At 42.4% G+C, this 24,814-nt stretch overlaps 1 protein-coding gene across 3 annotated transcripts in view; it reads right to left on the bottom strand.

Moving 5' to 3' along the window:
- Positions 1–23,647, bottom strand: part of NEK6 (NIMA related kinase 6) — a 68,838-nt gene extending 45,191 nt beyond the window's left edge. For 2 of the 3 annotated variants that reach the window (XM_050908033.1, XM_050908034.1), the window contains exon 1: positions 23,293–23,364. The gene's annotated coding sequence lies outside the window, so the exon portion shown is untranslated. Of the gene's footprint in view, positions 1–23,292; positions 23,365–23,623 lie in introns of those variants that run through there. The other variant, XM_050908035.1, reaches the window with a different exon arrangement.
- Between the last annotated feature and the right edge of the window lie 1,167 nt (positions 23,648–24,814).

The following is a 24,814-nucleotide window of genomic DNA, read 5'->3' as shown; positions in this document are numbered from 1 at the left end:
CACACGCTCTAGGTAATATGTCATTTAGAGTTGCATTGTTGCTGTCCTTAGCAGCGACTAGAAGCCTAATGGTGACAAGGGCAGATTTAGTGGCCAACACAAGCATTTGCAGAAACTTGTTTCAAGAGTTTTGGCAAGTAGTCACTCAGTGAAAGAGCACAACCTGACCTCATTAGTGTATTAATAGTGCATGCCTGGCACTTGGGCAATGACTAACTCTTAATTTAAAATACAAAGGTATTTTAAATATTTGGGGGAGTGGGGGAGAAAATATGATGGAGAAGGATTTCTGTAGCAAGTTGTGCTTGGTTCTTTTAACAGTTGTCGGTGAAATAAGCCTTTAGCTCTGGCAGATCTTTCCCAACACCAGCTACTGTAACACGTGCACACGCAGTATTGGGGACAAAGCGGAGAAAAGGCTCTTCTTGTTTCTTAAGCAAATGAACTTTCACTCTAACACTCACTAGAAAAGAGTTGTGAGAGCTGGAGTACCTGCTGCATATAAACAGGCTAACACATGGGTTGCTCTCAATAAAAACAGTTTCTCAAAGTCAGTACTATGAAACTCCAGTGGGAGAAGGATAATCACTATTAGTCTGAAGAACTTTGATTTTCAGATTCCTTCAGTATCAGGCATCTGCAGGTTTATTAGTAACCAGGTGAATACCTAAAAATAAAAATGTCTCTTAATATCAACCTTAAACTGTCCTATGAAATTGCTACCTTATATTACACTGCCAGAACTATCTTAATTATTTTATTATTCGTGATTTGAAGAAAGGCTGTTTACTTGAAGGGAGAACACAACACACGTTCTTTCTCTTCTAAGTCCACAAGCACAGAAAAAACACTGCTAGGGACTGCAGGCTACTGACAGCCTCACTTCTTGCCACTTATCTCCAAAGGAATTCAGAAATTTCACATTTACAGCCTCGAGATAAAAGGCATGTCCAGGCAGGGTCATGTGAAATATCTGCAGTCTAACACTGATCAAACATCGTATTTACTGCGTCCTGCCTTCGGAAAGGACTAAAGCTCAAAAAGAGAAAAGGGAGTTATTTCTGAATATGAGAACCCGAGTCATCTGATCATCTGCAAATCTGGGACATTCCTAAGAGAACCATAACTTTCCAGCTGCCATAATGAAACTCAAGGTACAATTACTTACCATGAGGGATTAGACAACGGGAAGGCAATTAACAGCTCAGAACAGCCTAGCAGCCACGAGCGTGTATGGGAACGTATTAGGCGGAGTATTTGGGTTTGGTCACTGTTTGTTTAAAGCACTACAGCTGGAAGCAAAGGAAGAAGTAAGAACAAAATATCAGCTTTGAAAAGAGATACGGCACAGCTCACATGACACCAGCTCCGAGCCCGCTGACACCTACGGGACAGCGTGTCCTGCCTGAAGCTGTCAGCTCGGCTATTCTGGGCTACTGGCAAGCACATGTTATAGGTAGACTGGAAGGGGAATCCCCAGGAAGGGGCTTCACGGAGGGTCTTCAAATAGCAGCCAACAACACAAAGGCATTCATTATGTCAAACAAGGTACACAGATTGCACAGAATTGTAATTCTACAAAATTCTACGGGGTTTTTGAGATTCTCTCTTTTAAAAAGCCTAACTACAGAACCAATACTGCAATTATATTTTTAAACATGAAAGTGTTGAGCAAAGAACATGACAGTGTCCGATACAACTGCTTAAAACCAGTGACTTTCACCCCCATTCCAGATACTTGCTCTCTCCCGAGAAAGTGACCACATTTTGATCTACATTTTACTAATCCTGAAGTTAGTTTGGATATTAGCTGGAACACGTTAGATAGGAGTTATTTTAGGCTACTGAACAAAAACCATAAACACATAAGAAACGTTTAAATCTGTTTAGCCACCCCTTACCCCATCACTCCATTCAGGCTACACAATCTGTGCATTAAGTAAGTTATCTCATGGAATCCAACAGTTACCATGAAACCCTTCCTTGTAATTAACATAAGCATTTGAATGAGATGTAGCATACCAGAAGTCCTATCTTCATTCCTTTGAAAAGGAATGATCTTCTCAAAGTTACTTGTATGAGTTACAATCTCCCACCTCACTCAGGCTATACAGGCTAGGATGGAAGTATCTCATGCTAAGAGAAGCTGTTTCTATATACAGAATCATGTGAACGTTAACCACACCGCAGTAAAAAAGCTGAACTACTTAACATTTCGGCTTAGTTAAAGCACGTAATGCCTCATTAACTGACGGTGATATTAATAGGTAATGAATTTTCCTTTAATCATTTTTTTAAGTCGCAATCTTAAATGCAACACTTCATTCACCAACATCTAGAACCAGTGGCCACCATATCTAAACCAAAGTTATGTCTCCGCATCTAATTCAGTCTTTGACCTGCATGAGAAGTGGGAGAAAATAAATCTACTATCCTGGTGTATTTTAGGATGTAACTCTACTAACAACTGGACCAAGATCAACAAGTTTACTTTATGTGTCACTTCTTAGCAGCAACAGTATCATGGACACAACACAGCATCAAAGAAATCAAATAGGGTAGAAAAAAAAGCTACTCAACACAAAACCACGCAGTGACAATAACACTCCAGATTCGGTCTCATTTCCTTATTATCAACTGGGGGGGATCGGGGGGAGCAGTTGCAGACAAATAATTGAAGATTTTTTTATCTGTTTAAACAGCCAAAGACAATAGTAGGAAATAAGACAAGAGGTCTTGGAATAAGCTCTCTTAACATTGGCACGTTTTTACTTTACATTGTTCTAGCTCTGCGCTTTTACTTCTCAAGTGACAGGCTTTTTTATTGTTGCTTCCAAATTTCCTACAAAGCTTTGCAGTGTCAAACATTTTCAGACTGGGTCTTGACCATGACAGTAAATTAAAACATTTTTAAATTCCATGAGGCATCACATATCTTTCCAGAAAGTGGATAAAAGAACAGGATCATCATCTGTGAAAGGCATTAGAAGAACAACCTAACAGCTTTCTGGAATTACCATGAACACTCAAGGATCTCATACACCTAAGTCCCCAATAACACATATGCCTCAGAAATCCACATACACAAGAGGAAGGACTGCACACAGTTCATAAAATCTGTTGCAGCATTTTCCAGCTTTTGAAGAGAGATTTCCACCCTATTTTAATCAAACCTGAAGCATTTACCTCCACCTCCAGAAAAGCAATTACCTGCTTTGGGAACTATACACTAAAAAAGAAAAAAAATGACAGCAATTGGTTTCCAGTCCTAGAGAGAGGAACAGGTAAGCGGAGCAGAAAACCATGTTTGTGCCTACTGGTAAATGAAGCACAGGGAGGAAGATTTCACCGAAGCTCTATTGATGCAGCATTACTTCCAGGATATTCCAGCCAAGCCGTGTTAAGGATGTATCACAATTGTTTTAGCACTTGGGGTCAATTTTAATCAGCCAGACAAATTCCAAATTACTTGGCTTGGCTGCCAACCAATGTAATAACTTCTACAACAGCAAAAGCGTCAGCAGTTCAGGTTACTTTCAACATTAGCAAAATCAATTACCTTGTATATGCCATCTCGGTTTTACAATAACAGACACAAGCTCACCTCCCTCTGCACCAACCACAAAAGTACACTTATCATACCAAAATCAGAGGGAACTCTCATGAATACAGAATCCACTGATGTTTCCAATTAATAAAATATCGGTACTTAGCTGCATAGTATAAATAAAGTGAGACATATGTTGTCTTGGTAAAGCTTTTAACTTTCTAATACAAGAAAGACATCATGACAGCATAGAGCTACACACAAAAAAATGGCAGTTCCCATATAACTGAATGGTGCAGGACTGTTTGCCTGTACCTGATCCACTGGGGGAAAGAGTTTCCGAAAACAATGGAAGGAAGTGAAAGATTTCCAATTAAATCAGAGGCCAACTTAAAATAAATAAATATTTGAGAAAACATAACTGAACTCAGTGTAGAGCTGCTTCACTTCTCCCAACAGATCTTAAGGTATAAGCTGAGAAATTTTGAAAACAATGCACTGAAAATACTCAAGGTACCAAAACCTTCCATCTCATTTTCTTCAGGTTCGTATCTCAATAGTTTTGCAGGCAATTCAGTTACTCTCTAAGAATTCAGAATAAATTTAATATAGTGGGGAATATGACCAAAGCCCACGTGGGATGAGCAGCTTGTTCTCTCAAACTACAACTTGATGTATGTTTGTCTGTCACCATGTGCCCTCCACTCCATAGTGGAAAAACGCAGAACAGAGAAACACAAAACGTATGTCCAACTATGCCAAAACACCTAAAGAAGAAAAGACCCCGTCCGCGCAGTAACATGACTGGCACCATAGTCTTCAAGCATCCTGCCACTTACTGTCACCCTTCTGCAGTACAGTTATTACTGCATACTGTGGCAGCATTCACAGGTAACCTGGAGTTTTTACAAAGCAAGGGAAAATAAAAACGCTCTTGTGCAGTCAGCTCCCCTACCACATCCCAAGTTGCAATTCCTCTTTGGGTACCTAACTGTCCTTCCGCCCCATCCCGTCCATCTGACACCTGAATCAGTAGAAAGCAAAACAAAACACAAAACCCCATCGAATCCCGTGGTACCTTGCAGGTACCTGCCAGGTGGGATTCTCAGAGCAGAACAGCCCAGGGCACCTGGTAGCAAAGGTCAAGATCATTAGTTATGAGACACTCATTAAGGAGCAGAACCTCAGCAACATCTTGGCGTTCAGTCTCACCCCACTGCCCTGGGTGCAGCTCCTTTCTAAACCAGCTTGGTGAAACAGCTGTGACCAGTCTAATCAGGTATCACCATGTGTCTCTGGATGCCTCAAACTCAACTACAGGCCAAATTATTTGCTCCCAGATGTAGAATCAACGTGATAGGACCGTGCATCTCTAAAGTAGACAGCAAAGCAGCAGTTTGAGCGCTCAGTGTTACAACCGTTTTCTGTACCAATGCTCTTCACCTTCCTGCAAGACACACCAGCTGCTTCCATGTGCCCAGCGTTCAGCTCTGCTGCTGCCCACAACGCTGGAGGAGCCAGCAAACCCAAACACTCCAGCCATTGCTAAACCTATCCTCAACGGTCAGGGACACAGCAAGGGGTGGCATTGCACAGAGCAGCTCTTTCTGTAATACATATTGGAGACTTCACAGTGAACAGCTTTGTAAATGCAGAACGAGCCACAGTAATTCCAGCTTTCCCTAGTACTGCCACAAAAAGTATTCTGCAGAATGAACTACAAGGTCTTCCAGTTTTGCACCACTTCCTACTGTAAAAGCGACACAACTCCATCTCGAGGAGTCTCAGCATTCCTGGCTGTGAAGTGGGGGCAGCTGTGCCCTTCCTGGAAACGTTATGGGGCTTTTTGTACCTTTGACCTGCTCCAATGCCCTCAAATATCATGCAAGATACAAATATATGCTTTTCCACTCAGTTAGTGTATCCCTCTCATATCCTCTCACTACACAGGGACTTGGGAGGGAGAGGCAAGCAGCTCTGTTTGGGTACCTTATGTGAAACAAAACAAAAAGGCCAGTCTCAGTTCCAGAAATCCACGAGTTGTTTAAACACAGTCAAGTACATTACTTAAACTACTGCATAAATTTCCATCATTTAACATATACAAAGAACTGAGATTAACGGTGAATAAAATCCGCCAGTGCACACAAACCAGGCTCCTAGGTCAGCTGTCGATATCCGCAGCGGATGCGCTGCCGATGGGAGCCCAGGCTCTCCCACCTCCCCTGAGCCATCAGCATGCTGTTCACTGCAGACTCCCCAAAGACTGGAGCAATGCAAACTATTTTACAAAATAAACACAACCACATCAGTAACACTTTCTTCCTCTCTACTGCCCAATAATATTCTTCCTCGTGCTTGCTCATAAAATAAATCTGTCAGGATACTATACGAGATTACCTATATATTTAAATGATGATCTTGGCTTATGATTACATTATCGCTGTGGTTCAGGGTACGTGCTGCGGGGAAGGCAGCCCAATCCTAGGAGAGTATTATTTTCGAGTGACTTTTATTGTCCATTATCTTACACCATTTCTGTCACAGCTATGATGTCTGGTAGGAATAGTTCACAACAGAAATATCTTTGTCGTTAGTATTCTCATTGCAATTTAGTCAGATCAACCTTTAAATCTCATCCATCATACTGAAGAGCTTTGGCAAAGCAAGTGCAGTAATATATGCTTCCATGCAAAACCTAATTACAGGCTAGGTTAAAAAGCCTACCCCATTCCTTCTGCAGTGCAAGGTGACAGGAAATCCTGAGCATCCCTTGGTTTCTCACTCTCCCTTTTTGCTGGTGAAGTGCGTAACCCGTTCATTACAGCAGACTGATTCTGTCTGGCACATGACAAACTTACTTGAACCTAACAATTAAACTTCTGACAGCGTTTCCAAAAGCAGAGAGTATTTACTGTAAATCCTTGACAATTTTTTCCTCTCTGCTCATCTCTCTCAACAGTCACCTTATGATGACTGGAAATTACCATAAGCAAATAGCAGTCTAACATCCAAAAAAACCCTCATGTTAATATGAAATACACACCTGCCAACACTGAAAAAAAATATGAATATGACTGTTAAAGGAAACAACATGAGGAATGCCACTGAAATGCATGAGACAGGAGAGAATGCTGCAAGAGTAGAGTTAAATAATACGATTCAGTAAAAAACTGTTCAGAAAGAGCTGCCTACACAACATACAGCTGGCTGGAGCGCTGCGGTGGCAAGGCTGCCTACAAACACCACCAGCCCCGCAGAGGAAGGACGGTACGGTTTGTCTTACCCACAGCTCCAGATTGCAATGAGGGAATTCAAGCAAGAACTGTGAAATAGAGTGCAGATATATCACCAGTAAATAGTTTCAAAATTTTAGGCTTAGCATCAAGATGAAACTGTATGTATAGATATACACATGCAAGTGTACCACAGCATGAGTTATATACACCTGCAAAGCCCGAGAAAGCATAAAATACATGGAAGCACAAACAGACTCTTAAAAACAGTATATTAAGATCGCTCAGTTACACAACTCTGTTAGATTTAGTAATGCCATCCATGACCAAACTGCTAATATATTATCTAATATAACTTTAATCATCCTCATTGACATAAGCTCTAAAGGACAAATGAAAACTGGCAGAAATCAACTTTCCTAGCCTTTAGTATCAGGGAAGCTCTAAAGGGTAGGCCCTGGATGTAGTACCAAAAGTAATAAAAGCATCAGTCACCAAACACAGTTAAAGACAATAGTTGTGTTTCAAAGTAAAATTTTCTTTATCAGTAGTTTTAAGTACTAAGGACCCCAGTTGTGTTTTTTTAATTCAACCTTTATTTGAATTTCATTTAACAGATGGATATTTTTGAAAACTTTCAGAAGCATATCCTCATCCAACCTTAAATAACTCATATTAATAGAAGTTACAAATATTCAAACTATGGAATTGACCTCACAATAAGAAAATAGAAAAACATATTTATGAATTTATACATTCAAAATTTTACAAGTAGCTGCTGCCCAATCAAAATGCAGAAACCAAGTCACAGCCCTCAGTGAAAATTGTACCTGCAGTTTATAAACCCCTAAAAAGGATGAGGATGCTTATAACAGATTGACCACTGAGCAGAAGAACAGTGTTTTAATCACACCTTCCATTTTACGAGCATTGGAATTACCCTGAAAGCAGGTGCAGACGGGTTTGTGTTAACAGTTTGTGCAAACTAGATCTTCAACAGCCAGTAACAGAGTGCTGGCTTCTCAAAAACCCAAAATCCACTAACTGAGAATGTTTTAGTAAAATGGCTGAAAAGCCCTAGAGCTTTTTCATACTATGTCAACAACTGATATTCATTAAACAAATGCTGTGACAGACACTGTAATTCACTGTTCCATACCTAGGAGCAAAATGACATTAAGTCAACTATTTAAAGCTATTCAGAGCCATCTCACTGTAGATGTCAATAAAACAAATGCTTCCTGCCAATAATTAAGTATCTGTGTCAAACTTCCCACTCTCTTTCAAATCACTCTCTACATCCAGCTCAGGTCCATATCCACGTTTTAAGCAATCAAGATTATAATTTCAAATACTCTGTATTCTAGTTTGGGGACATACCTAGTAAAATGACTTGAAAACAGCAAGGTCTGACACAGTATTCTCTGCTCCCCAACTGTATTACTATGCCTGAAGATGCTACTTGAGTTTATACAATACTTTCGATAGAACATTTCGTATGCCCGTTACTTTCATCAGTTCTCACCATCAACCAGGAAGGCAGTCAGCTTACTTCTAATTTTGGTTTAAAAAGGTTTAATCTGAGTTAAGCGTTGGTTCGGTGGGTTTTTTTCTTTTCCATATGTTGTAGTATCAGCTCCCTAGAACTTGGTCCAAATCAAAAGACATAATTGTTTGTAAAAGTCCTCTGAATACATTTCAGATACCATGTAGCTCAATGCATCGATTACAAGGGATGGTTTCACAGGGCTCCTATTACACAGTCCTAGGATCAGTGCCAAGAGTACTTGGTGATTTATAGTTATGACTAAGGAATCAAGGTGATAAGGTAAATGTTCCTTTTCACCAGCCTAACTGGACTATTCCTACCTCTTATTTCACTGCACAGAATTTCCTAGTGCAAGACGACATGTAAATATTTATGTACAATGTTTGTGTAAGATGTAGATAAATATCAAATACATATTCACATCCAAAATTGAGGATGGATAGCAGTTAGCAGCATTTAAAGTGACAATAGTTCCTTTGTAGAGAGATAATACTGTAAACACAGCGCAGCAACAGTAGGTTGCGTTTTTCCCCAACTAGTTTTCACTTATGTATGTTTCAGATAAAGTAAGAAGCCAACATACCTTAATTTATATATCCTTCTAGTTGCAATTTTAAGTCTTCCAAAAGTATGCACTATATTCATTTTTACAACCTTTGAAACATTAGAGATAGACCTCTCAGGCCACTACTGGTGCGAACAAAACACATGTTAAAATTAAACACATACTAAATCTACCTGGAATTTTACTGTATTGCTTACTAAGCATGCAACAACATGCTCATCTTTTAATTTATAATGCAATAAAGCTTTCAAGCCTGAAGCCAAATTATTTAAGAACATTTCTGTTATCCTTCTCAGAATTCATTCATTTCTGATGAAGGAAAGATTAAATATAGGCTGGAAATATATTCATAACATATACGTTCACAGAAACTGCCAGACATTTTCACATCATTAAATCATAACTGAAATAAGTAACATCACATACAGCTATGAAACGCACACTGTCTGTACCAGTAATGTCAACTTCATTATCACACTGGCTGTACAGCCTCCCTTCCGCGCATCAAGGGAACAATCAGCTATTTGCACATAAGTAAGCAAACTTACTGTACTACCAGCGAGTTGACAATCTACATGTGGAATACAAACAGTTTCCACTCTCAATCAACATCTGAAGAGCCCTTGTAAAAAAGAAGAGCCAAAAATCAAGTAGCAGGGAAGACTGATTGTTCCCAACCTATGGCGAAAGCATCCAATTTAAGCCAATCCCTAAAATAAGTTTCTACCACATGCAATTAAGAATCCAAACTACTTCCACAGCTTGTTCCTATCAAGACATCTTTAGCAGCTAGCCATCTCAAACAAGAGCACAAGCAAACAGATCATCTTAAGCCAGTAAGGCAAAAACAGAAGCAACATCCAAAGCACAAAAAAAAATTCAAGTAAGCTCTGCTGCTACAGCCCCAAAACCCAAATGTGGGAACTGTTCTCAGAAAGCCTAACAAACATATGACCTTAAAATCCTAACAAAGTTTTCTATAAATACATATATACATATGTGATTAGAAACACCACCACTTAGCACTGATAAATACCTTTTAATTAGCACACTTCCAAGCACTTGACAAATATTAAGCAAATCTCACAGATACTTCTGAAATATTGCTGTAATTTCTCAAATGTTTAAGGAAATCTTAGGCAGACCAAAGTAAAAGAGCAAGCCCATGTCAGATGGGCTCAAAATCCATGAAACCTGCTGTAACCACTCTGCTCACGCAGTTTATCTCTACAGCCATTAATCTGAGTCTTTAATAGCCACCATATCTGTCTCAACTACAGGGAAAAGGAACAGAGGAAGATGTAGATATATATATATAGATATGTGTTCACCCAACTTCAAAACATCGAAACAACAGCTTGAAGTATTTACATTTCTCATAATCAGAAGAGGAAATGATGCCGAGAATTATGCAGCCCAGCCAATCAAAAGATTCATATGATTCAAATCCAAAGACAACTTCAAAGCCACCTCATAAAACCCTATGCAAAACTTCCAAGCAGCCAGATGCCAGCATTGCAGGAAGAGCTTTCACAGCATCTGGATCTTGCAAGTAACAGCCAAACGGAAGCAGAAACTCTTCCCCATGTAAAAAGACTTAGCATTTTTCTACTTACAAAAATAGCTACGTTAGAAATATGTTTGTATTTTTTCCACCTCAAAATATGCTAAATAAGACTATTATCAATATTGCTGTAAGGTGTCTTATCCAGACTAAATAAAATAGCTTCCCTACACATTCCTGAGTATCCGGAACTAATGGCACCAGTTTTCCAAAAATTAATGCAGCTCTTTAGTTCATATCCACACTTCTATATCACTGTACATAACACATCTCCATCTCCTTTCCCACATAGGCACAGTTTTCCTCAAAGAATGAGATTCATTCACCAGTGCCTTGCAGATCAAGTCTACAGGGTAAAACAAAAAAGATCTGTTCTTTATAAAGTCTGCGTAGCTACTTTTATTACTTATTTTGATGACAGACAGGGTTAATGAAGTTCTTGCAGAGAACTCTCCCTTTCCTGGGCTAAATGCCCAAATTCTTTCAGGATTCACAAGACTTGTCTATTTAAATTGGGTCCAATTTTTTTCTTTTATTCCTACAGAAAGGCCTGCACAGAATGTTCTGAAGAGAAACTGGGAATTAACCTTTCAAGAAAATTATAACTAAATGTGCAAGCTCTGTGTAAGAGACAAATCATATTTCACACTATATTCTGCCCTCCATGTAACAATTTTCTATTATTCTAATCAGCTTCAATGTTGAAGCATAAACTCAGTAGTATCAGATTATTAAAAACCATAAGCTCACTCACGCAAACAAAAATCTTCTATCCTGCCCACCCTGCATTTCTTTCCCAACCTCCCCGACTGCCAAGACACCGCATTGATCTCGGATTAATATATGCTGTTAGAACATAAATTCACCTATTTGAGGGAGCTAGAAAAATTATGCTTTACTTACCAAGACAACAGCTCCACAGTTTCACTTGCAGTTTCTCGTCTGAAAAATCTCTGCTATATACCACAAGGTGCCTTTCAGACTTTCCCAGCTCTACGGCAATACATTGATCAGAGACTGAGCAGTTTCTCACCATACAGGCAGAAGAAATCGGCAGAGTGGAGAAGACTTGCCCTGCCCTGGTCTTTCCTTCCCCCTAAAACTGAGGTCCATCCCACAGTTGTTTTGCAGATATTACACAGTCCTTCAGATAATAATAAAAAACCCACTTGTGTCAGAGAGCATGAAACCAAAAAATTAACAGACGTTTGCAAAGGCCTTTACGTTATGTTTTCAAAATGCAGCATCTGTTCTATCTACCACCAGATACCCACCTATCAGCCACAGCCATGACGAGAAGTACTTAGGGTTAAAGCACTAATGCAATTAAAAGAAAGAAACGAAGAAGTCCAGCTGAGGCACAGAATGCAATTTAGCTTTCACCAATCCATGAACTAAGTAAAATGTAATTTTCCAACCATCTCAAGTTACCGGTTTTTAAGAGTAATTATGCAGAACACAGCTGAAAATATCTGCCATGGACCAGCTCATCAGCATTCAAAGACAACTGTTTAGCATCAGACACAAAACAAACACAAAAGTTTGTTTCAGAAAAGAAACACAAATATTTACAGTATTTCAAAACAAGCTACAATATGGTTTAGTAATATCAATGCAAATTATGCTGACACCTTATTAATACCTGTGAATAACACACTACTAGTCATCAACAGAAATAATTTTTCAAGTCCAGCAAAACCCATGCGCAGCTATCCTCGACCAGTGAAGTAGCAAGCAACATGGCAAAGCAAGTGCAAAAGCAGAAAAATAAAAAGTAAAGAGCAGTGATAGCAAAGGATCAAATTGACCTAATGTAAAACAAACCAGCTTAAAGAGCTAGTAGAAAAATATAAATTAATATTGATGTAGCAATTTATTTGGAAATAACATGAATTGCTGTATTAAGTGTCCAGACTTGACTGGAGTCAAAGATGGGGACAAAACACGCCTGTCCTGACTCCATACTCTACTTCGCTCTATCCCCTAGACAGTATCACAAAATAAATCACCACAGTAATGTCAGCAGGATGCTGCAGGGATTTATGGACATTTGGAAAGCAAAAGGAGTGTGTGGGTAAGGTTTCTATAAAAACAACAAAGCCGTTTCAGTAGCACGCATTCCTGTGAATGGACAGAGTTCCCACACTACAACCAAGAGCTGCATAACAACTTGTTTCAAAAAAGTAAATGCGTGGAAAAGGGGAACATGCAGAAGAAAAACAACATGCTTAAATAAATAGAAAATATTTATTAACGAATTTGCAACATCTACCAGTTGGTTGACAGACGTGGACTATTTCAGATCAAACCAAGGCAAGAGAGAGGTGAATCCAAAGTCCCAGAAACACGAACCCTCAGTGTAGGGAGGCAGAGGCAGGACTAGACCATCCACCTTTAGAGGTCAAACCCAACCTTTAAAACAAGGAGAGTTCTTTTGGCACAGCAGCTAGTGACCCCAGCTCCACTGCATGACGACTCGCTCCCTGAGGAGTTTACAGTCTAAATCAAGTGAAAAGCCTACTAGTAAAATGATAGTTAGTCTATGGAAGAACATAACTGCCACATGCTCTCAGCAAAATGTACAGCCACGTACTTGCAAGCACCAATATTTCACGCTATGGTAACAGCATGAAGGAAGAACTATGGACAACAGCAACTGAGTCTGGAGGGGACTTAATGCCACATATTGGATGCATGAACAAAAGCTACCCTGGTTATTACTGCTGCCTGATGACTTAAGAGTAGATATAAATTTAAACATGGTCTTGTATAACAAATTAGAGACAGTCTCCAAAGGGAAACTATATTCCCCACATCATCTAGCTGCTTTTACCAAACTCATTAGTGCCATCTATGTCACCACAAAAATGAGCAAGCTGCACTCAGCTGTCCCCAATTTCAGATGAACAATAGGAAAGATAACATGCGACTTGAGCACAGTCTGATAAGACTCGCGATGAATGATTCATTTCAAACTTTACTTCCTTTGGAGCACCACGTGCAAACAAGTTGTTTAAAAACACACACAACACTCTCATCTCCTGCCAACCCAGGCTTCACTTTCACTTAAGCTTTTCTAGCTGACCAACTTCTCGCACACCAGCCGGAGGAAAGACTCTGCCAGCTTCTCCTGCCCGTCCCACAAACTCTGAAATAAAGCTGACAAAAGGCAGGAGGGCACCTCAGAGACCTGTGCCACGGCCACGCTGTGCGGGAGACAAGACACCAGCACAAAGCTCCCACAGGAAAGGAGCTGTCTTTAGGAAAATGTAAAACCAAATACTCCAAAAGGTGTGCCTAGATGTGAATAAGGTGACTAGGAGAGGATGGTCCGAGCAGTGCGGAAATACTGTTTTTCATTGCCTTGTTATTGATGGAATGAACCATGCTGAGGCAGTAAACATTTGACCTTCCTATTCCGAAAATAAAGTTCTTGTTTTCTTCATTACCCCTTTCTAATCCATAAGTAAACAGAATATTGAGCAGTTTTATGGAAAAAAAAAAAAAAAATGGGAACACCACAGTGTGATGTGCTTACAAAACAACCAACTCCAAAAAAACCTGGCTGAATCTTTGAAAACAATACACACTTCATTGAGAGCAACAATCTACAGTACGTTATGCCAAAAATGCTACAAGGTCTGTTTGTCCTTGAGAATGAATCATGGTTTACCCCTGGGAAGAAAGAAAAGTGCAAATAGAACACGGGTGCCTTCGGGGACTTACTAGGTCCTCAAAACGCCATCATAGATGCTGAAACCTGCTTTTGTAGCAGAAGCTTCATCTTGAAAATATACAACAGGAAAGCATAAGAGAAGAAAAGCTGGTAGATTACACTTCAGCATTCACAGGTAACAAAAGGAAGAGACCTCAGCACTAGACTATTTAGCATCTCTGGCCTTATCTACCTTAGGCTTTCCAGAAAGTTTCCTACCATTCTACTGTTTCCAAGAGCTAGTGGCTGCATGAGTAATGACGGATGCTCCCCAAACCTAGGGTTTCCAAGTCACCAGCAATTTTCTTGACTACACATACCTCTCTCCCACCCTACAGCTCCAAACTTACTCTCAATGGGTAAAATGCTACGGAAGAAGGCATGCCCCTTTGCTACACAAGGATCACCACCATCAGGTTGCACTGCTGTGGTAATGCTGACAGTAGCAAAAGGAGCAAGGGGAAAGGCAATTTCAAGAAGAAAAACTCCAGTGCTGGGAGATAACTTTATTCTCTCTTTCCATAGGCCAACTGAAACCCCATAGAGTCAGAGCAGATTTTCACTTTAACATGGACAACTACAGTGAGAACATAAAATCAAGTCAGCCATCCCTCCCTACTACAGGGCCAAACCCTCCCCTAGAGAGCTGTGTGCTCACAACACAGCAAAATGTTTGACTTAGAGCAATCAGTTTCATCAACAGACAATCAAAAATTTTTAAACAATATTTGCAGCAATTTTGACTTAAGTAGCTGAAACTTGATTAACAGTCTTTTCTTCAGAGAGAACTGCTCCAAGTTTTCCCTCTCCCTGCATTAGTGATGAAGCACAAAAGCGAAAATAAGGCATCACAGTCACTTTGAAGTACAAACCAGGGAGACTAAAAGAAATCCCAATCAATAAGTCACAGAGTAAGTTACTGTATACCTTAATATACAAAGAACTAAGAGCAAACACAGGTAAAGAACCATACCCAACACTGTTTACCCTTGGATGGTAAAGTTCTTACAACTGACATAATGTTATAAATTGAGTAATTGACCCGCAAGGAAGTAAGGAGCTCAAGAGAGTTAAAAATTACCCTATAAATACCATGAAGATTAACAGATTTGTAATACCCACCCAAGAAGCGCTTACTCTAAGTAGAATGATTATGAAAACACAGCAAGAATATTTACTACATAGTACTGAGTTCAGTATATACAGACTGCCACAAAAGGCAGCACTGGTTCTTAATATAGTGACAGCTGAAAGTCACCACTTAGGTTTCCCAACTGATTAAAGGGTAGCATACAGACACACACACTTGTGACTTATTTGCTTCTTTGGCATACATTCATGTACTTTTTAAAAACCTTTTCAAGGCTGTTTGGGGTTTTTTTTGTTCCAGCTTAACATTTCTGAGACTTTTGCACAACTCTGACAGAAAAGCTAATGAAATACTGACAGCACGAAAGAATGAAAGCAGGACTTCCATGAATGAAAGAGGAGGGAATTTTTGTGTCCATATTTGTTGGTATCTATTCTACCCTGAGTCCCTGCTCTTGGAGGAAAGGAACCTTAAAATACCTACAGCTTTTCTCCCCATCTCCTCACTGTAATGACATACGTATGCCCCAAGAACCAGAACCCACCACAAACTCTCCAAGTCAGGCCTGACATTGAGAGTGTTCCTATGCAAGAAACAAAACGTTCCAATAAGGAGAAAACCCACTCCTTTTCAGGACGGCAGAGACAAGTGTCCACAAGGTTAAGAACAGGACAGGGACTTAAACTGAAATTCCTGAAAGGAATCGTACTGAATGTTGCAATCCATCCTGTAGGTCAACATTCCCCAATTATTGCACCATCCGCAGCGATTTTGATCTCCAACTCCACAGTTTAAGAACGACTACGTTAAGAAAAAAGTTACTCTCCCAAGTAAAAGAGGACAGTTGGCTCTAAGGAAAGAAGAAAAATTGGGACTTATGTTATCCTGCGCCACTTGAACCAGGAGGCAGCGGCTGCCTCAGAAGCAAGCACCACCGAGCAGCAAGTACGGACGAAACAGCTCAGGCTGTGCTACCTCCCAGCACACCGGCTCTCAGAGGGAGCAATCCCAACTATCCAGCACCCGTTTTTCCTGTCAGCATGGACTTAAAGCTCCGCTTCATGCACGCCATGAGTTTTCAACAGGCTGGTGGATATTTCCCGCCTCATAGCAAGTGGGCTTCTCAAAGACCAAACGACAAAAGTAACTGGAGAACAGTATCTGTCACTGAGCTGTGCAAAATGAAAGACTTGCAAATCCTCCCCAGGGTGTGGAGCAACACCTGCTCCGTCAGCAGGCTGGGCTGGGCGCGGGGTCACAGCCCTTATCAGTTCGGTTTTTGACCCCTGAAATTCTAGCGCACTAGGTGAGGCGACTATGATTCACTTGGGTATAGTGCACGGAGGAGCAGCATTGCGACAGCATAACAGTCCTGGGGAATCCCACCCAGATCAAATACCAAAGGATGTTTCAGGCCCGAAAGGTGGGATGCTGCGTTGAAACGAGACACTGAGACCTCCTCAGGAGGGTCCCTCAGCTGTCTCCTGGAAATGCTGAAATACATATCTGGGGACGCACCAGCCAGGCTGTTGACAGCCACTCATTTTGTAAATAGCTGTGGCAGCGCAAGACATTATCACCCCCTCCTCAAAGGGGAATCTCTGCCCTTTTCTCTAGCATTGCCACACTCGGGTTTATTGCCCTTGATTCCTCAGTTAGGTTGGTTTATAAGAGCTTTAAGCTCACCGAACTAGCATTGCCTGAAATGTGCCAGGGAGCACTCCCACACATCATTCTGCAACCAGCAACACAAGATCGGAAGCAATCTCTTCCCCCTAACCAGAAGGCTCATTTCCAAAAGGAGTTTCTGGAACAGCCTCAGTAGCGTCTCCATGCTTGGAAAAAACAACACTTAAACACAATTTCCAACTGATGTTACACAAACAATCCATCCACGGACTTAAAAAAAAAGTGTATTAGACATTATATTGAGATAAATCAGTCCAGGGGTGCAGCCACATTTTACAGACACAGTGAACTGAAACATGCACGGACCACTGCACCTGCCAGCTCCCAACAGAGAAATCAGAATAGCTTCACAATGAGAACTGCTTGAAATTATGACCAAAACCAGTCAATGCTTTGATAAAACGACAAAATAAACTGCCTTCCTAAAAATCAAATGCATTGATCTGTCAGGGTTGCTGCCCGAGGTCTGTCCAAAGGCAGGGGATGCTTGGCACCTACTTTGCCACGTGAAGCACATACAAAGGTTGGAGTCCAGAACTGGAGACCTAAGTTACTCAAAGCAAATAAACACAAAAACTTTAAGAAGTGCCTAGGGATTGTAATATATCTGTTAATAGTCTCGGGGGGGGGGGGGGAAGATAGCGAGGAAACAATCACACGGGAAAAGCTTTATGCCAGCAGCAGCAACTTTTTAATTTAAAAAGAACAATCTTACCATCTTCTGCATTTTGTGATCAGACATGTCGTAACTATTTCAATAAGTTTTATAATTGCCATAGTGTACTAGCTCACAGAACAATAAAACAGCATATCCAATTTACAATCTAAAACTAAATTCATGTAGTTCTGTGCACAAACTCCGTTTCTGCCATCTTGAGATCTTGGCAGAAAACACTCAACTCTAACAAAAATTATGCCTTTCACACCTGCTCTTTTTCAGACTTCATTGCACTTGGACTCTATTAAAAATATGGATTTGCTACATGCTTCCTTGACAGTTTCTAATCTACCTGATTTTGTTGTGGAAAAAACAGTACAAGAACAGGACAGACAATACCACCTTATCTTACTGAAACACAGCAGACTCTAAAGAAGTAATTAATAAATTACTTTGACTGCTAAACAAGCATTTGTGAGGTTTCAAGAATGCTTTCGAGTACGAAATTCCTAGAGTCTCATTCACTTACACCATTTGGTTTCAAATAGATAGAGTCTGCTGTCAGTTCACTTAAACGTGTAACAGGAAACTCAAATTTGACTAAAAGGTTGTATTACATTACTACTGGTTTTATATGGAAACCTTTTTAGAAGTAAGAAGCTATGGGGAAGTTTTTTTTCCTCTCCCATCTGCGACAGACAGCTGTTCACTGCCTGGAATCTATGATAGCAGACACTTAAAGTAGCACCAAGCTGAAGTAAACACTTTAGAAATATAATTTCTTTAATTGTACTGACACCGTAAAATTATTTCCAATTTATTGCATCCTGCCATGTGATAAGCTGTATCATACGACTAAGCACTGGAAGCTAAATATACTGTTCTAACTGAGTAAAAAAATATTTTTTTCTGAAATATTTTAAAATGTTAAAAAACAATCCAAGAGACTTCTCACACATGTACAGCAATGGTGCTTACAGCAAGTCCAGATGTTTAAATACTTAGCACAGGTTAGAACTTGAAGCAATCTTGATCCAATCCAATATGCATATAAAAAATAGGCCAAGATAGAAAAAGACCTATCTACCCATAAAAAGATTTGACAGCTTTACAGACATCTGCATTCAAACCACTATTAAAAATAACTCCCTGTGGTTTTCTGTTTTTAAACAAAATTTAGCTTACAAGCTCTAGAACTGCCTGCTTCGTCACACGCTGACACAGAACCTTAGTTCTCCCTGTCCTACATTTCAGCCAACTAAAGACAGCAGCTTCCAATCTGGCTTTAAAAACAAACGCACACACCTCCACACACACCCCCGAACCTGTAAGAAATTTTTGAACAAGTATTTTATACAGCTTCATTTTCTATGTAATTTAGACACACTGCAGCAATTTCAACCTGCTGGAAAAAAACGCTATGATTTTAAAGTCAGTTTTAAATCTAGGTTTTGCATGCAAATTTTTTGGCCTCTGTTTTTTTCTTCAAAAAGAAAAATATTGTCTGGGCCAACACTACCTCTCAGTTTGAACATATTCTTCTTCTATCTCCTAGATACTATTTTTTCTTCCTCCTTTTAGAGACACAGCTCCACAGCGAAACATGGAATACAGAAGTGGAAGAGACCTGTTACATCACATCACATCCAACGTGCTGTGTAGCCGACAGACTACTGCTCCCTTAACAGCATCAGGCCAGAAGGGTCCAGCCTGCTTTCCCCAGTGCACATCCTAGTCCCTCCGTCGCAGCAGTCCTTTGATCCCTCGGTGGGTCAGTTCCCCTCTAGGAAAAGGCAAAGATACAGCTACGGAAAACACAGATCACCCTTTCAGCAGCCAAAGAGTAAAGTGGTTCAACTCTCTTACTTAATCAAACTCTTTTTGGTTTTTTCCCTCCTTCTTTTTTGGTTCCTTAGTTTTACACCAATTTACTCAGCTGAGCCAACTCACCAATATTCAGAACACCAGCCCTGGCACAGGGGAACAGAGAACACAAGGGAAACCATCCAGTCTGGTAGCACCAAGCTGTTTGATGTTAGCTCAGCCATCTAGGGACTCTGTGTGACGCTGAGACATACCAAATCTTCCTGATTCTGTTATTCTCAGCTTTCAGATAAACTGTACTTATCTTCTAGGGCACTTAGAGATCTACTGATGAAAAAGCACAAGGAACTTGCTGAGTACTTGCATGAGCTTGTACTAAAAGCTTTACAAGGGGAAGGGTGAGTATAATAAACACAGCGTTAACAGGACTTAGTAACAAAAGAAACTATTTTCAAGGCCTCTGCCTTTAACAGGACAAAGTGTTAATTCTGTCCATTTTAGACAACCTTTAACTTCCACACGATTTTATACTGGGAAAGGCCATTTTGTCTGGTGGCACAGACACGCGTGAGCTTCCTCTGCTGCCATGCCCGTCCTGTAACCAGTAGCAGAATGGGTCACTGTTTTCTTGCCAAAAGTCACATTTTCAGGGTCTTCAGTGATGAGTGGTATCAAGGCAATCATGAACTCTATTTCAACCGCATGAATATTTAGTGTTTGCTTTCAATATTGCAAGAATGTTTTTCTTGCATCTTGCATTTATACTGGATACAAAGACACGTATCACGTAACATCCTACAAACAACCTGGTCAAGCACCTGGCTAGGTGTACACTGAATTAGTCACCATCATTCCCATAAAAGGTAAAACAGACTGGTTAAGTGAGTTTACAAGACAAATGCAGGAGTGCGTGTCACAGGTAGAATGGCTATTCATGACTTCCTTAATCATAATTCTGTGCTCAAACCACGCAGAGCATCATGGCCACTGTCTGTCTAGATGAGTGTTGAATTGTAGTAATACTGAGGAAGTTGCAATTAAAAACATGTTCATTCAATGGTAAAGATGAGCCCAACTTCTAAAATGAGGTTCCACGTATTTATTTTCCTCATTTGCTGGAGATCACCATGAACAACCTCTTCTATAACATCCAAGAAAAAGCAAATTAGAATGACAAGGTGGGCTCTTAAACTCATTTTCTGTAAGGACTGTATCCCAACTAGGCCTTCATCTAGGACAGCGCAAAAGTCAAGCCCCAGAGCTCATACTGATGCCCACTTTCATCATTTCGTTTTTGAAATCTTCCTCTAGTACTTCCTCTGCTCCTCCAGCAACATACGGTCAATTTTCTCGCTTTAAATTCAGAATGAATACATTTGATTTCTACCGCCTGCCCCACTTGTTGGCTGCTCCAGTTCACACAGTCTAGTCTGTACTGCCATGTTGTTTGTTGTGTATACATTATTCATAGCCTTGAGGTTAAATATATTTGGCACCACATAAAGTAGCAGGAAAAGATGTTAAAGTACATCCACTAATTCGTCTTCTACACATCTAGAAAGTGTGTTCTGAAGGTGCACAGGAGGGGGACTTGTTGGTGACTACCCCTATTTTACAGCTAAGAAAGCAGAGGTAGAGCAGGAGAAAAACCCACACAGGTATTTCCAACTCCTATCCCCACACAAAAAAAAAAATACTCATTTTACTCTGAGTAAACAATCATTAATAGATCATTCAGTATGCAAAAAACTCCTTAAAGCCACTGAAAGAGGCCTTCAGACCAACAGGTAGGTCTGAATAAAGCCAAAAAGCACGCCAAGATAAATCTCAGAATCTCCCACTATTTTCTCCTGTACAGCCTCGATTATTACAAGAAATGAGAAAAGCCAGTGTAGGCTCAATATTTTCAATGTACATTTAAGTATTATATATTGACATAAAACTTTTCGGGTAGGATCACAGAAGGCAAATACTACCAGAAAAAAAAAAAACAACCAACCCACACTGTTTCCCAGTGTGAGCTTGGAGTCCAAGTTATTCATCTTCACCTGCTTTTCTCCCAACAAAATGAATACTGAAGAATTTGAAAAGGTACATTAAAACTTGTATTCAAATCACATGTCTGTCCTCTCTCGTAAAACATGTATTTGTCAAGAAATAGAATTCCAGAGGAAGGGGGGAAAACGAAACAAGCAGAAGTGTTTTATACGTCGCAGGTGTTAAGAACCCAAAAGGCTGATTCTGTTCTGACAATTCCTTTGGGGTGACAGCAGTCACTCACACTCCGTCTAGAAATCTCACTTCCCACAGAAGATGCTCTTTTTCCACCATAATAAAAGTTCCTCCCAGCCCCCATTTTTTTTAGGTCTCTAAGGCACAGAGCCATAGGAAACAGGGGCAGCAACATTCTTATCTAAAAGAAGTTCCTTTTTCCCCCCCCTTTTTTTTTTTCCTGTTGTTGCTTAAAAGAATATGACTGTCACAAAGAATGTCGACAGGAAAAAAATAACAGTGGAAAGAGTTTGATTCAATGTCAAGAAATGTCTCAAAATGTAAAAACTGTAGAAATGCTGCAGAACTTAAATGGTTTCTTATAATGATTCACAAAAATGAACTTTTAAAGGAGACACAGAAATGACAGCAGGACAGTCATAATGTGTCAGGAACTTGCATCACCGGACTTCTAATTGCTACAATATTTCCTATCAAACTACTTATACTGCAATAATGCCATAGGCAATCACTATTGGCAGAAATATTCCGTGTGCGCGAACAGACAGACAAACAGATGGATCTCAGAAATCCACCATTACCCTACGCAAGCATAAATCACACTTTGGAGGGAATAACATGTTGGGGGGAAAAAAAAAAATGGTATTTCATAGTTCAGCTCTAATATGTGCTCTCTCAAAAGCAATGTGGTAATCCCTAAAGCACTGGTTTTATCTCAGAGTTCCTATCTTTTGAGATAGCACAAAAGAGAGCACCCCGAGAACAGGTACGCTCCTCTCCCAGGAGGGGATGAGGGGAACGCCAGGAGCTGCAGTCTCAAGAGACCATAAGGAAGAAGCAGCTGGGGAGGGTCTCAGGCCAGCGCCCAGGGACTCCCGGAGACCCCGGGGTTCCCTCCACCGGCCCCAGGAGCTCCCAGAGCCCCGCAGAGAGGCAACAATTAACGACGAGCACATACCGGGCTCTCCGGTGGGGCAGCACACACCCCTCTCTGGTGGGGCAGCGACACTTGGAGGGGCACGCGCGGGGCGCTCGTACGGGAACCGCTCCGCCGGGGCATGTGGGCTTGGCAGCGCTACTGCTTTTAATGCAAAACCAAAAAAAAAAAACCCAACTCCAGAAAAAACTCTGCAATGACACCAAACCACACAAATATTCGTATTTTTGTAACAGTTTCAACTCCGCTCAGATCTTAACGCTGCCAGACACCACCTCCCCGACAGGAGCCGACGACGACCCGCCAGCCCTCACAGTTTTGGTGACATTCCCGTTCATTTCCCACTCCCGCCCGGGCACGTGTCGGCCCCGGGGCCGGAGGCGCGGCAGCTCCGGCAAGACGGAAGGCCACCAGGCGCCGCGGCCCGGACCCCGCGCCGGGACGGCTGCCCACACGCCCCTCGGCGGCCCCGGCATCGCGGCCGCACGCCCCCCGCCACCCCTCGCTCGACCCGCGGGCCGGCCCGGCCGGGACTGCCCGGGCCGGGGGGGGCCGGCGGAGGCGCGGCAGCACCGCCTGAGGGGCCGCGCGGCGCAGGGGCCCGCGGCGGGCACACCCCCGGCACGGCAGAGCGCGGCGCGGCCCGGCCGCGGCCCTCGGCGGCCGCGGGGCCCTGTCGTGCTCACCTGCGGCCGGCGAGGCGGCGGAGAAGCGCCGGTGCCCGTCCCGGAGGGGGCGCGGAGGGGTGGGGAGAGGGGGGGGGGCGTTCAGGCGGCCGCGGCCCCCGCAGCCAGCGAGCAGAGCGAGCGAGCGGCGCCGCGTCCCGCAGACAACTTCGCCGCGCGCGCTCGCCGCCCGCGCACGCGCTGCCCGCCGCCGCTCGGGCGCGCGCGCCCCGCCGGCTGCCACGCAGGCCGGGCGGGCCGGGAGCGCGCGGCGGGCGGGAGGCGGTGCCGCGCGGCGCTCTGCCCACCTGCCGTCCCGCCCGGCGGAGCCGGCAGCACCGGCGCCGCGTACCTGGGCCGCTGCCGGTCCCGCTCCTCGGCGGGGGGGTGGAGGGGTGTTTTTTTCCACGTCCCGCGGTGCGTCAGCGCCGAAGCCCGGCGGCCCGTGTGGAACGGAGCGTGAGCGAAGCCCTCCCACCGCCGCCGCGGCCTTTCCTCCCCCGGAAAACGACGGTTTCCCCGCGGCCCGGGTGTCAGAAGAAATGCCCGCGGCTCCCCCCGCCCTGAAAACCGACACGGCGCCTGCTTGCGGGGTTTCCCGTTTTTAGCTGCAGACTCGCGATCCCGGGATTAGCTCCTTCCGCCGCCGCTTGTGCAAGCCGCGGGGCGGCGGCGGCCGAAGCAGAGCCGTTGCACAACGGCGGAGCTGCCGCCGCTGCCTTTGCTTTTCTTCCATCGGTGCTTTTGCAGAAGGGTGATTTGGGGGGCGCTGAGTTCGGTGCTCGGGTCCTGCACCGCCGATAGATCCGATGCATTTCACAGCCGTGGCCACGTGCCTGAAGTGAAGCACATACATGTTTTTGCAGGAATAGGGATCTGAACGGGTCCAGCTCTAAAATACGTTCAGCATTTCAGATGGAAAATCCTTAATTCACAAATTGCTGTGTTTTGCAGATGCAGACAAATGTTAGTACTTGGTATGTTTAAGTTGAATTTGAACTTGAAATTCAACAGGATTTTTTACAAATGAACAAAAACCTGAAAGTGAACTGCACATAAAAACGAAACTAGCAAGTCTCATCTAATTGTCTAAACTGGGCGAAAGGCGTGCGGTAGCAGCATATCTGGTGAGAAATGCGATTGCTCATATTTTGTCAACTTCCGTACTCCAAGGCCTAGCTCCATCAGAAGGTGTTTGCTGGTATGACTGGGAAACTCCTAGTGCTGTCATAGCAGAAAGCGCTAATGCCAGCATGACTTAGAGCAGTTCAGCAAATGAAACAAGCTATGCAAGCAAAAGCACCTTTTGCCAGTATAACTTCATTTCTACTCAGCCCTTTGCCAGTTAAAAATAATACTTTTTTTTTTTTTAAAAACCAATCCTCTAAGAAAGACTAGTTGAATTGCTGTAAGCAGTTAGTGTGGAGCCGATTACAGCTGCCACGGCAGCTGGGATGGGAAAGGCAGGTACGAGGGAGGGAGTTCAGGTCAGCCCGGTTCGTTAGGACTAACACCAGGCACCCCGAACGAAACCGCGCGCACG

This window comes from Gymnogyps californianus, chromosome 18 (genome assembly GCF_018139145.2).
Source record: "Gymnogyps californianus isolate 813 chromosome 18, ASM1813914v2, whole genome shotgun sequence".
Classification (NCBI taxonomy): domain Eukaryota; kingdom Metazoa; phylum Chordata; class Aves; order Accipitriformes; family Cathartidae; genus Gymnogyps; species Gymnogyps californianus.
The sequence above is the reverse complement of the archived record's forward strand: the minus strand, read 5'-3'. Positions and strand labels throughout refer to the sequence as shown.